This window comes from Leptinotarsa decemlineata, unplaced genomic scaffold, assembly GCF_025532065.1.
Source record: "Leptinotarsa decemlineata unplaced genomic scaffold, Ldec_3_MD MMD2_tig00026282_RagTag_RagTag, whole genome shotgun sequence".
Taxonomy (NCBI): Eukaryota; Metazoa; Arthropoda; class Insecta; order Coleoptera; family Chrysomelidae; genus Leptinotarsa; species Leptinotarsa decemlineata.
In genome coordinates, this window is record NW_027412668.1 from 5,916,571 (window position 1) to 5,930,862 (window position 14,292).

General features: G+C 36.6%; 1 protein-coding gene across 4 annotated transcripts in view; it reads left to right on the forward strand.

The window, feature by feature from the left end:
- Dgk (diacyl glycerol kinase 1) overlaps positions 1 to 14,292 on the forward strand; it is a 199,381-nt gene that overhangs the window by 7,066 nt on the left and 178,023 nt on the right. The gene's annotated exons all lie outside the window — the stretch shown is intronic.

Here is a 14,292-nt window from a genome sequence, read left to right on the forward strand (position 1 = left end):
ATAAATGTTAAAACTGAATTATTCATCCTCACCAGCCAACAGCCAATCATATTTCATTTGCCAGACGCCTCTAAAGCAAAGCCTACTTACGTTAATTCTGTGAACTATAACAGCCAAGCAAAAGGATTTGAAAATATTTTACAGACCAAAAAATATCTGTTCGCACTTTTATTTGACATTATTACGATATTCAAAACTCTTCAAAATTATTTATTCACTCACAAAGTTAATATCAATTATGTTTACTACTCATATCACAATCAGACATCACATTGGTAATCGCCAGAGTAGCTCAGCGGTAAGGCGTGTCAGTTCTGACTGACTGACTGAATGGGTTTATTATCCAAAACCATAATCTCAAAATAATATATTGAACCATTCCTTTCTACGGTCAGTCGTAGGAAAAGTATAGTAGGCACCTCGAGGATAAGGCGAATTACGCCCACTCGCGAATTATCGCAGGTATCGAAGGTTCACTATCGAAGGGTTTGGGTTCAAGATTGGATTGATGAGTCTTTAGTATTTTTGGTTTGTAATTTGACGGTTTGAGGTATTTTAATTTGAGGAAGAGGGGTTGATTTCGAACATTCAAGGTTAAAATTCCACCGACTGGAGTGTTGTGTACTTCGAAGGTTTTTTATCATTTAATGGTTCATGGTTTGCTTTTTCTGAAGGAGTAGCTGACCCCGAATTGGAATTTGAGAAATATGAAAATGGCTCCACGTTCGGATTCAGCGTTCTTAAAAAGAGATAGATAAGATATCATTGATTTGTTGATATGTCTCTCAATGGGCTTGTTTCATGATTTTCGGTTTATAGTTCACTTGATAGAAATTTCAAATTAAAAAACAGTACACTTTGTTTCAGCTCTCTAAGTACCGTAGTTTTCCCGTAATTAATTATTAAAAATCGAATGTGGTAGGGCGGTGACGTCACGGCCCTATTTCTGCTTCTTGTTCGATTGACCAATAGGAACAATAGAAATAATCAACATTGCCAAATCGTAAAATTTACGAAGCCTATAATTATCAATTCAATTATGGAAGTGTATAAGAACCCGTTAACGTTTCGATTAATGAAAAATTTTCCACATGGAATAAAATGTACACGAAAAATAATGTTCAGAAATAAGTTCTATATCTGAAATCAGTACACAAAGTCGAAAGATCACAAAATATTTACCTAAACTATGATTTTATGCATTATTTAATAATATACAGTTATGGAAATCAAAAAATATAGCAAACTGGATTAAATAATCATTTCAAATATTCAATTCATCCTACAATTCTCAATGTGTACAACTACAATTTATTATAAAAAAAAGGTTCCTACATACATACCTCTTTCTAATATCGCTACTGAATTCAAGCATTATAGGCTCGCTTGGGTAGTCTGTTGAATCTTCCAAAACTTGAGAGGAAGCGCCCTCTATATTGTATGCGAAAATGTGCTCTTTCTAATGTCAATGGTTTCTACACATAATTTCGTATTTTTGTCAAAATAATTTCAAAATGAATATTGAGCCTAGTTTTCTTAAAGCTGACTCCGACAACTTACCAAGAATCGAATTTTACTTGAAAAATTTGCAATACTTTGGTACCCGAGTTTTCGTAAAGATACATGATAGTCTAAATATCATTCTACGAAACGAATTTCAATAGCTTGTTCTGTCTGAGCGAATTTCCTTCTTACACGCAATACCCGCAGCTCATTTTCAAACCACCGCACCGTCTTCACTGTTTCTCTCATATTATCTTCAGGCTTTGTATTTTATCGAAGGATGGGAAGTTTTGATTCAATTTTTATTATAGCTCGGCCAGGGTAGTAATGGTAAAATTCAATCCAAAAATAACCTGAAAAAATCATTTTCGGAATGTAAACTAATGACACGGAATATGCAGCAAAATAGGCACCCGCCTAGACCTACCTTTCACAAAAAAAGGTTCTTTAATTAGATAATTGTAACAGTTGTTTTCACACCGAGTTGACAACAATAACAACAAAAATGGCGTCTGTCAAATTGGATCATCAGATCTGTGATTGTAAATTAAAAACCAATACACTTGGCAACTCCGCTGTAAACACGATCAATTTTATTGGTCAACAGATACGCGGCCAATTTAAATTCTTGCTTTTCGAATTTTTCTTTTCTCTGCAAATATAAAGAGATCATGGGACCGATTAGGCTTGGTAAGTATAATATACCCCTAACTCGATCAGTCTATAAGTAAACCAGTATCATTTTCCATAGCATGAAAGAAGCCCATTCTACAGCAAATTGTATACACATTACTAATTTTTGTGATTGCATTTTCTTTCATTAAGTTCACTAGTGAACGTGTGTTCCAAGAGTGACTGTTTTACCCCAGCTTCCCCTACTGCAACTTCTAACAACTTTTTTATTTTGTGTTATTTCGTGTGATTAATGCACTCTTGGCACACTGGCTATTTTTCTCATTATACAAATGTTGAGAAAGACATATTCATTCGAACAAGCGAAATTAGCAGCCCCACAAAGATACCATGCCGAAAATACGGCTTTCGCAACGCACATACACTCGAGGAACGCGTTGACACAAACCCGCACATGAAACATTCCGCAAACTCCAAACATTTCCCCGCATCGTAAACTTTTATATCATTTGGCAGAGTGAATACGATGCGAAATTTCATGTCATCAACTCCTCTATTTCATTTGTTACCAAATTTAATAAGAGTCGAAACGCTGTTTACAAACAACGACTACTGCGACTTCCATCAACTTTTATAGAAATCCTCGTTTAATTCCTGCGACAAATAACGTCGAAATGGGTAATATAAATGCACGGAGCATCATCATGGCTCCCGAGCTCTTTTACAGTGTGGTCACCATACTGATTACTGGTTAAGTTCCATTGTTCTTTGTTACAACGACTCCTTTTAGATTCGTTCTCGAAACGATCCTGATAATGAGATTTATTAATATAATAATAATAAATATGCTTTATTGTCCAAAGAAAAGTTCTTATTGACAAAGCTTTGGTGAACATTTTGAGAAAGAAAAAAACATAGTCAAGTGTATCAAATCAGAATATAAGCTAGTAGATTGATAAAAATATCTAAAGTCCTACCATAAATATAAAAATAAAAATTTTGAAAGTCGGATTTTTTGAAAAACATTGGATCATATACAATATAAATGCAATATAAACAAATATAAACAAAATAATACTAATAATAATAATAATAAAATATATCTTCTATTAATTATCTGCGAGCGCTTTCGACAGCTGGTCGTACTGTCATCTTCTAGGCACTCCTCAAACTCCTAGGAGTGCACTCTGAAATCGATTTACAACTTCAAATTTTAGGGGGGTGTTTCCATTAAAAATGGGTCACACTATATATATATATATATATATATATATATATATATATATATATATATACATATATACATACATACACAGATACATACATATACAAACACAAAAATAATTAAAAAAATTATAATGTATAGAGAGAAATGTGTATAAAATATGATTAGAAGGTATTGTCATAAAATTCTTGCAAACTATAATATGGCCTCTCGCTAAGAAAATCCTTTGTAGATTTTCGAAATTCAGTACAGATTACTACGCATTTTAGGTAGTTTGGAGGATGATTATACATTTTGAGACCATTATACAATATATAATTTTTAATAAAAGTAGTGTTTGGTATGGGAAGACTTAAATGTAGGGTTTGGCGTGTGGTGTAATGAGAGGCAATAGAGGGAAGTTCTGTTCTATGTTTATGCACTAAACAAACTGTTTCTAAAATGAATAGAGCTTACAGTGATAAAATTTTGTTTACTACAAACAAAGGCCTACAAGAATCTCGCCACTTGGCTCTACAGAGAAATCTTAATGACCTTTTCTGCAGAATAAAAATCGACTAGAGTCGAGTTTCATTACTTACCCTCCAGAAAGATATCCCATATCTTAGATGTGATTCTACTAATGAATAATAGACAGTTTTAGCTGCAGTAAGTCCTAGTTCGTTAGAAGTTATTTTCGCAGCATAAAATCCAGATGAAAGTTTTTTGTTAAGAGATATTATGTGGTCCTCAAATTTCAATTTATTATCAATTAATAACCCAAGAAATTTGTTGCATGACGTGTTCTCGGTCACATTCGAATTCGAAGCTAGAGGAATATTATCAAGAATGCAATTAAAGGATAAAACTTTAGTTTTTGAGACATTGAAAGCTGATAAATTTGCCTTACACCAATCTGAAAGTTTGGAAATATCAGAGCAAATGGCATTATATAGATCATTTGTGTTGGTATTGCGCCATAATATTGTAGTGTCATCGGCGAATAAAGTAAATTTACCCTCAATATCAATGGTAGTCAAGTCATTGATATAGAGTAGAAATAGGGTAGGTCCCAGTACTGATCTTTGTGGTACTCCGTTAGATACGTTAGAAACATCAGATACTGTTGTATATTTGATCCTTTGACTTCTACCCGAAAGATAAGAAGCAAACCATTTATGAGTAATACCTTCAATACCATAGAGATAAAGTTTCCTGAGCAGAATTTCGTGATTAACACAGTCAAATGCTTTAGAGAAGTCGCAAAAGACTATTATTATGACTATTGATTATGGTTTTTTGGTGACCCAGTGGCATCAGGGGAATAATCAGAATTCCTTACACCAAGAACACTTCAAGAGGAAAATCGACATCATGAAAGATTTTGATAAACATTTCGACAAAAAGTCTTTCTTTTGACTACCACCATTACTCCATGTCCTCCTTTCCAAAGATTCCTTCGATTGAGGCGTAATATAAAGCAACTGGAAGCAAGTGCCGTTCCTATATTGGAGCTCTTCCTTTTTAGCAATCAATTAATCCCCATGTGCTCATTTCACAATTTATTGTGTGACTTTTCCTCTATTACGATTTCCTTGGATTCCTCCTTATTCTCACATTGTTCTTTCTAGCTTCTAACCTTCAGAATTTTACCTACTTCCTACCTTTCTTTAGGTCTTCGTCATTCTGTTTCTGGGCACCACTTGACAACGTTCTAAAGTTTTGTATCCTACAACCTAGAAAACGTCCAGGTGAAGATATAGATCTGTTGGGGGAGGTCAACTATCCGGGAGTAATACTAGATCTCGGATGACTTGGAACCAACATCTACAAAGAGTTAAAAAGAAATATGGAGCACTGACTCACCTTCGGAAAGACATGAGCTGTTTTAACCAGAAAACTCTACATCATGATGGTAAAAACCTTGATAACATATACATCTACAGTCTGGTGGCTAAAGATCAAACAAACCGTCCACTATCAACAAACGGAGAATGGAATGCATGTTTGGGAATAACGAAAGCAATGAAAACCACTTCTACAGTTGTATTGGAGACACACCTGAATCATTCTCCTTCTATGCTGAAGCGTATGCAATCTTGCAATGCTCAAGAAATATTGATTTGAAGCCTCAACGAAATGAGCGGCAGCAAAGCTGCACTTGGGATACTAACGAACCCAAAAGTGACATCGAAACTGGCGAAACTGGGAATGACGTAAAGAACTGAGGAAAGTGGCCGATAGGAATAGATTGTGTATACGAGTATACTGGGTGCCAGGACACTTATAGGCAACGAAAGAGCTGATGAGCGTGTCAGACACGGATCATCATCTTCATATGAGGGGCCTCAACTAACTGTAGGGCTACCCGTCTTTGGTGCGGAACTATATTGGAAAGTGGGTTTATAAGGTACACCGATAATACTGGAAAAACATACTCGGGAACACACAAGGGAAAATCCTTATTAAGGAACCATTTGAGATGAGAATTGAAGAATTGCTTAAAAAAGTAGGGATTGGCTCAGAACAATAATAAGGCTACTCACTGGACACTGTCCATTGAGAGGATATTTGAACAAAATAGGGCTGTGCAACGGATGCCTTAGCTGTAGGGAATACCTTAGAGGGGTAGAGCCAGTTTGTCATATATCACACTAATGTGAGGCACTGACTGACAGGAGACAAACACCCAAATTATTTCCAAAAGAATATGACATTGAGCAAGAGACCTGCACAAACTAATATAGTGCACAAGATTGCTGAAATCGCAATTAGACATTAAATGCTTTTTTCTCGAAAACAAGTTTTCGAGAAAAGTTTCAAGTTTCGTAGTGTATTACTACTATATACAAAACTAATTTTTTGACACACTATGTACGTTTTTTACGGCGACACTACAACATATTTATTATCCGGAAATGGCTAATGATAAAACATTGTCTTCACCTATGAACAAACTTGATATTTGTCCAACATGCTGAACATTTATGGTAAATAATAACACATAATAGAATGCCTAACCGGAGAATTGCCACAAGTTTGAGGTAGGCGGAGAAAATTGTTCCGAATCATGACCTTATTAAGACGACAATAGTTATCTTCAATGGTCATAGCAAATTGCCCGGATTAATCCGGAATCCTGATTCAGCAAGATAGTCTGGCTGATTACAAATATAATAGTAACTTTATAGGTATTACAAAGTTTTTGGGTCGGTGATAAAGATAACGATTAAGTTTTAATTGCAAATTAAGAATTCTGCTGTCGAATACCCCTCTTTCAGTGCTAATAGCGCTCAATCAATTAAACATTCGTCGGAAATTATTAACCATTGCAAAAAATCTTAATTGAATTAGTGACTCTTAATTGAAATCCGACTAATAACCAGTGGCGGTGCAAGACCTGAATTCACCGCGGGCAAGGTACATTTCGTGAGGTCTTGTGATGGTGCAAGAAGAAGGGTTTATAAAATAAAAAACAATTGAATTTAAATAATTTCATATTCATAGAGGAACACTTACAAAAATTTCAACTTATGTACTTTTTTGGAACATTAAACAGTAAAATTTTAATAAAACCGACTCAAAAGTAATAAAAAAACATCATGTCTAGGTCGCCGTATTGAAAAACCCCAGTCAAAATCAATGACACAGCGGCTATTTTCTCACTTTACTTTAATTGAAGAAAGAAAAATTTTGTTTTTTTTTTTGCTGAACCATGATTGATAAATTATGAAAAATGCCCCAATATTATGTATTCGTAACCTATACAAATTCCTTAAGTATAATTAAGAAGTGGACTAATTCGTTTGAATAAAAATTGGATGAATATAATACATAAAAATAATAATTTGCAGATTGACAGATGAAACTTTCAAAATGGCGACTGAGCGTCATCTGGTAAAAAAAATTAAATGGAAAGGGGGTCTTGTGACACATCATTTTGAAGCTCCTGACGAATACGTCACAACCCTAGAATATGAAGTCAATATCTTCACCTACTACAAGTTAAGTAATTTTTTGGTTATAAAAACGACAAAAAATGTCAGTACGACAATGAACATCATTGTTCAGTTAGAATATTCTCATTTACTTTTCGGTTTTACTAGTAGAAAGGTACCACGTCAACAATATTTAAAATGGTCAGTTCTCGTCCATTGGAAGAAAAAATTGAAGCGATTTTTATTTACGATGCGACGCGTAACTTTCACGAGACCGAAAGGATTTTTCGTTTTCCGAATCGTCCTATCTGTAGAAAATATATGAGAGAACTTGTATCCAAATTCACAACTATCGGTAGTGTACATAACAAAAAGCTCCCAGGTCATCCGTCTATTCCGGAAGAACAGCAAGTGCAAATAATTGGTGAGATGATAGTAAATTCTGAACAGTCTACTTATTTCGTCGCGAATGCTTGTGAGGTATCTCCTTCCACTCTGTGGATACTTTTGAAGAGGAATAGGAAACACCCATACAAAATTAAAATGGTACACCAATTAACTGAAGATGCCCCTGATCGAAGAACAGACTTCTGCGAAATCATGACGGAAACCTTCGCAAAGCATCTTACCTATCTCCACAATATTTCTTTCAGTGACGAATACACAATTTTTTCAACAGCAATGTTTACAGACAAAATTGCCGTTATTGGAGTGACACCAACCCTCACGTTTTCAGGGAAACACATACCCAATATCCAGAAAAAATGAAAGTTTGGGCAGGAATATTGAGAAACCATATTGTAGGTCCTCTATTTATTGATTAAAATTTAACAGGGGACCTGTATTTGAATATGCTGAAAACTACTGTTGATCCTCTCATCACTGAAATCGTCGAAGCGAATCCTAATGAATTCGATATGGATTTTGTATTCCAACAAGATGGAGCGCTTCCACATTACTCCAGACAAGTAAGAAACTATTTGGATACTACTTTTCCCGGTCGTTGGATTGGCCGTCGGGGTCCTACAGAATGGCCAGCCCGCTCGCCAGATTTGACACCTTTGGACTTTTTTTTGGGGGCTATTTGAAGCAAAAGGTGTACGAAACTGAACATGCTTCAATACTGGATATACGGCAGAGAATAATAAATATTTGTAGAGATATTGACGTTACTGTACATAGGAACATGAAGCAAGACTGCGTCTGCACGCGATACGTTGATTGGCTTTCTATTAAAGGGAAGTCCCGAGGTGTCTGACCGGGGATTTACCGCGATAGTAGCTCAACGCTAAGTAATGTCAGACTAAATAAAAACGACGAAGATGAGAATTTTTCAATTATTCAATTTTAGAATATAATAAAGTTTATTAGAACAATAAATATTTTCAAGAATTTTTCTTTCATATGTTTTTGTGCGCCGAAGAGCGGAATATATTTAGGTTGAGAATTTTCTGATGTATTATTTATAAATAGATTCATCCTCAACTTTCGAACGGCGCAAGATATCAAAGTCGGACAAAATGTTTGTGGAAAGACATTTTTAGTACAGTCTGGCAAATCTGGCTGTGTCTTTAAGATGCGCAAACGATAAAGAGATATGGTAACTGTTCACTACCAACTTTTATCAGGAAATACAATTGAGAAAAGAATTTTGGCTTGAATAAATTCGGCAAGTGTTGACAACTAAACATATACCATGAAACTCCAATTATTTCTTTTGTATAGGTGGAATATAATTGAAAGAAGCTTCATCTGTTACGTAGTGATCAATGTTGGCATCTTAGCCATCGTGGTAAACGACGGCGAATAGCTGGTACTGCTTTTCTGTTAGAGGCAGCGTTTCCGACGATACCAATGTCGAATCAATGTTCAAGTTGAATCCAAACTCCAAGGCTTTGATAATCTTCGTGTAATCGACGTGACTGTTTGCGAAATATGCAATAACTTTCCGTTATCCCCATTATGCAGATGCAATAGTTGCCCCTCAACTTTTGTTGCCCCTCAAAGATTTTGCTTATCCTGAAGTCGATCTTTCTGGTTGGATTTCTTTTATTTTTCGATCACATTACGTTCCATTCATTACTTGAATCACTATTCAAAGCAGAGTCAACGAGAGGTTTTTCATCTTCAGTGTAATACAACATTTCATCACTGAGTCCATTCGAAAGAAAACCTGGAAATTCATCCCCATCTTCCACCCTCGATCCAATCGGTCCGCAACATTGGATAAATCCACGTAGAACCGAATGGAATGCCATTGTTGATCATAACTGCTTGGCCATTCTTGGCACTCTCCTGTCTTTCGTTCTAATGTAGGAAGGTAAGTAACCAAACTGATCCACTCCCCAATAACTGTCTGGATCTACAAACTGGTCGGACCCTCCACACAGAATAATGTCTTCACTCACTGTACCAACACGATGTTCACTACACGAGTTCCTCGATGTTATAGAGCTCTCTTCCATTTCCGCCGGCTGATCTACTGCGCATCCAATATTCAGAGGCACAGCTAGATTTGCCAAGCTGTACTTTTTAATGAAAAAGCTAACATTGTGACATCATTTGCCGCTTAGAAGGTGCTATCAACTTTCTTTTATCAAATGGAAAGGGGGAGTCTTAACATTTCGTATGAACATTTCAAATCTCTTCACAATGACCTCATCTTTTTCGAATTTCAATAACCATTTGGGGAGTTATTGATATAATAGTGAAACAGTCTATTTCTGAACTCCTTTTTAACATTTGGGAACATATCTGGGGCAAGTCCTAGGTCGCGGAACATAAACTTTCGATTTGATATAGCTCCAAAGAAAAAATCGAGAGGAGCCAAATCCAGTGAACGAACCGGCCATTCCAACGTACCGCGCCTACTGATGCGCGGTTTCTAGACACTTTTTGACGGTTTTGAATGTTTTGTTGATGCTTTTCCGCCAACGACGCCAACAGCTGATTGACGCCTTAAGACGCTTGAGTGATACCGAATTAGTATTCGAAACTAATGCGAATTCATATATGTATTTAAAAAATTGGTTGAAAACGAAGGCATGGTTATTATATTTAGTTCAAGTCAGCAAACCCTGCTGCCAAATGAAATGAGTATTTCTTTAATCACTATTTCATCATCAGAAGTGGGATAAATGAACCAGTGCCAGAAGTTCTTTGGCAACCAAAGAAATGAAGAGACGTCTCGACTGAAACTCGTTGTAGTGAATAATGCGGGAGTAAACTTCTGAGAAATAGTTCCTCCTCCTCGCATTGATGACTTATCACACTCAATTAGGGAGCACGAGTATTGGAAAACTTTAGAAGTTTTCGTCGCAGTAGGTGTATTCGATCGCTGAAAACTTTTCGTTTCGGAAAGCATTGAAATCCTCGACGACATTTCCAAGTTTTCCGTTGGGCCGCGTTAAACTTATAACTAATTACCCGATGTCAGAGGAGAATTTCCTATGAGTAGCTAATAATGTGTTCAGAGAGATTCTAACGAAGGTTGGTGAGACTAATTTCAAAAAATACAACGATTTGAAATATGAAAATTCATGACCAGAAGTAATGGATAACGATCTATATTCACTTTATATTCGATAATTGAATATAACTTGCTGATACTAGATGAAAATCCATATTAAAACTAATTAATACAGTTTATTGTATGATTTTCACTAGGAAGGGTTTTACAAAAACCGCGACACGTGTTTCGCTAGACAATAGTTTCCTCAAGCGTAAACTAAAAGGTACTTCTAAATTACAACCATTTCATACTCCACCCTACCACCTCTTCGTCTGCCTAATTAATGAATCTACCTGAAAAGGTCAGGTATGAATTAATTAACTATATAAATGAAATATTCGAAAGTACCTTAAATATACTTACATATTTTCACCTGCAAATGAACAGATTCAATAATGGCGAATCATTCAATTCAGTTTGATCGTTAATAAAATATTGTGAGTTTTTGAATTTCTTTATTTCCATTCTTTCCAACAGGTTAAGTTTCAAACCCTTCTTCTGGAAATGGAGGGGCTTGAATTCATGGTTGAACTCATGTCCCTCTGTGAAGTTGATTTTTTCATTCTGGAAACTATTTTTGTGTTCCTTTATACGGGCTTTTAACGTTCTTCTAGTTTGACCTATATAAAACATGACCCAAATGATAATTTATACACTCCCGATTTTTGTGAAACTGAACTTTCATCTTTGTTATTCTAAATGTGCATGTCTAAGTTGTTGTTGGTTTTTAAAGCAATATTCACACCTTTGTTGTGCAGAAAATCTTAAATATTTGTAGTGAGTTGGAGTAAGTTGGTTAAGGTTCATTAAGTTTTATCCACTTCTTTTCGAATTGGTTAAACTTCCTTCAAAGCTTGGCTGTATAACCTTTCATAAATTTCCAGAAGAAAGGTTTGAAATTCAAAAACAAATAATAATAATATGCTGGATGCCGGAGAGACGTATACTTACCTCGAGGTGGAACAACGCCACTCACAAGAGGTAACAGCAGTGAAGAACTCTCTCCGCGGCAAGTATCAGCACAAACTTCGACAGACCTGGTCATCGGAACTGTCGGGGAAGAACAAAGTTGCTGCAACAAATATGCTTGCCGTTCCAATCTCACTCTACTCGTTTGGAGTAGTGAAGTGGACTCGGGAAGAGCTGTATCAACTCGACGTAAAGACCCGAAAAATGATGCATCTCTATAGGAGTTTGTATCTCAAATCGTCCGTTCCACCGTTGTACTTTCCCCACAACAGGGAGGCCGTGGACTTTTGACATGGTCCGTGACCATGAGAGAGCAGGAATTGGAGCATTTCTCCTTAGGGCAGCTACTCGAGCAGCTGATGAACTCGGTATAGTTTTCGACTCTGAACGAGGTGACCACAACTGTCATCGAGTTGGAACCCGTTCAGCAAAAAGCTCAGATCAAAAAAGCAGAGATCACCTCACTTCTGCGGAGACACAAAATGTCTTATCAAAATACCTGACGTTCGCTTTTCTCAGGTCGAGTGGGCTGAAGTCGGAAACTGAGGGGTTCATCATGGCTTGCCAGGATGATGTCTTCAACACCTTAGTCTATCGCAGTCGCGTGATGGGTATAGAGGTTCCTGACACAAGGTGCAGGGCCTGCCGCGAGGCGCTCGAGACCCTAATGCACTTGCTATCAGCATGTCCAGCATATGTGGTATCGGCCTATATCCATCGACATAACGGGGCCCTAAGAGTGCTATATTACTATATACGGTAATCTTACGGTATTGACGGGACACCGGTGTTGCCCTACGCTCCGGGGGATATTGAATCCGTTGTGGGGAACGAGAAGTGCCGAATTTATTGGAAAGTACTATTCGTTTCCCACCTTCAGGCTCATACAAGCTAATAAGCCTGATGTAGTCCTTCTCGACCACCAGAGCAAAACGATATTTGTCGTGGAGTTTTCAGCTCCTGGCGAGACGAATATCGTCAGAGAAGAGGAGGTAAAACGGATAAAATATCGAGATTTTCTCTTCGAACTCCGCAGACTATATCCAGATCACTCTGTCAAGATGGTTGTTCTGATTATTGGAGTCCTTGGTGGAATGATGTTCTCTCTACTCTCGAATCTTAAAATCATACCGTCTTGCCACACTAAGGCAGAAATCTTAGCCGCACAGATGCAGAAGGCTGTCATTCTTGGCTCACTGCGCTTGCTCAGGGCACATGATTCTCGGACCCAATGATCACGTACCCTACAGTGTATGGAGTGGTCATTGATTGATAATGCTGGGGCGCCCTCCCGAATGTATCGGGGCTTCAGGGGATAGGGCCTGACCAGAGCACACTACGGTGAAAAAAAATGCTTTATCATAAGACCTAATCTTGTAGAGAAAGCTTGGGTAGTAAATACTTAAAAAATGCAATACATACCGAATGAAATTAAAATAAAAATGGTGCATGGGTATAAACTATGTTAAAATGGAGGATATAAAAGATATGTCTATATGAAAGAGTAATAATTCGCCATTATCGTATCTGTTCAGCCCGTGAACAGATTCAACACCAAATTTTTGAAATATAAAGTATTTGTTTCGTAAATCGGCCTCAAAAAAAAGTTGGCAATGTCGCATGCATAGTTAGAACAACAGTGTTGCCAAGCTGATATCAAATGTAAGTGACGTCACCAACATCATTTTTACTCGATTTTGAAAAAACTTATCACTGAAAAATGTTCAAAATTATAAAACGGGTTCTATTAGATATGTGGTTTCGACCTATGCGGTTATCCCAATGTCAGTGGAAAGATTAATTTCCCTTGAATCTTGAAAAAATCCTTCAACGGTTCCTACACTCTGTTTTATCAAAATAAAGTAGTTTTTCCATCGACTTGGATGAGTTACTTCGAAAACCTGGCCCCAATAATAAATAATGAAACGAAATGAGCTTTCCCGTGCTGTATAAACTCAATTTTAATAACGTTTATCAGGACCCTTGGGATTTCTCGCTGGGGTATAATGATCAATAATGTATAAAACGGCTCCCAATAGTACCTAGATAATCAAATTAGCCACTCTTATCTAATGAAATAATGGTAATAACTGGAATATTTTCAAGTACACCAGAGATGGGAAGGGTATATATGTATGTGAAGTTATTGAATCGCGGAATTTTCAATTTCTGTCACAGATGTTTTTCCATTAATGAGATGACACTCCTTTACGAAAGATAACCCTGATGAGTCGAAACTTTTGCGAGCTAAGTAATAACGAGGTCATACCTTTCAACGTGCGATACCTAGCAGGGGTCACATCCACCCCTACAGGATATACAGTAAGCGCTCCTGATGATTCTTATATGAATCAGTGACCGAATAGCCCAATGCCTTTGATGTATTTTTACTTATATTTCACTTATATCAATCAAATATACAATACATATATTTATTTTTATCAAGATACAGTTGTTTGTGTAGAAAAATGTCAACTCATCAACTGATCTATTTGAATAAATTTTATTTGAAGCTGAATAGACACAAGAAACGC